We start from the raw sequence: 924 nt of genomic DNA, 5'->3' as shown, positions 1-924 counted from the left end.
GGGTTCTAGAAGCTTTCACAAATTTTCAAAATTATGTGACTAATCATTTTAATGCCAAGATTAAGATTTTGAGATCAGATAATGGAGGGGAGTATACTAGTCTTGCATTCAAACAACACCTCAACAAACATGGAATCATTCACCAAACTAGTTGCCCATACACTCCACAACAAAATGGTGTAGCCGAGAGGAAGAACCGACACCTCATGGAAGTTGCTAGATCAATGATGTTCCATACAAACGTTCCAAAACGTTTTTGGGGAGATGCCGTTGTATCCGCTTGTTACTTAATCAACCGGACTCCAACAAAAATACTAAGCGATCTCTCACCCTTTGAAGTACTTAATAAAACTAAACCGTCTATTGATCACTTACGAGTGTTTGGGTGTGTGTGTTATGTATTAAAACCAGGTGAACTTCGGAACAAGCTTGAAGCTAAAAGTGTCAAAGGAATGTTCATTGGATATTCGATCACACAAAAAGGATACAAGTGCTATGATCCGGAAACAAGGAAAGTGTTGGTGTCTCGGGATGTTAAGTTTTTGGAAACAAAGGGCTACTATGATGAAAAGAATTGGGAAAGTTTGAAAGACCTATCTCATTCTACTTCCGACCGAGCCACAAACCTTCGGATCATTCTTGAAAAGCTTGGTCTTGAAAACATTCATGCTTCCACTCCAAGACCAACCCCTCCGGAAACTCCTAACCCGAGAGACGACAATGAGAATCTAGCCCCGGAAAGCCCAAGTGATGAAACCAATGATCTAGAAGATGAGTATGGTGAAGAAGAGGAAGGTTTAAATTCACTTGGAAGTGAACCCGAGTCCGATACACAAGAAGAGACACCTCACGATGAAGAGATTGTCCATCTTCGAAGAAGTGAACGGCTTAAGCAACCATCATCAAATTGGAAAAACACTCGGG

This window comes from Capsella rubella, unplaced genomic scaffold (genome assembly GCF_000375325.1).
Source record: "Capsella rubella cultivar Monte Gargano unplaced genomic scaffold, Caprub1_0 scaffold_2, whole genome shotgun sequence".
In the NCBI taxonomy this organism is placed as follows: domain Eukaryota; kingdom Viridiplantae; phylum Streptophyta; class Magnoliopsida; order Brassicales; family Brassicaceae; genus Capsella; species Capsella rubella.
This window is presented reverse-complemented; position numbering follows the sequence as displayed.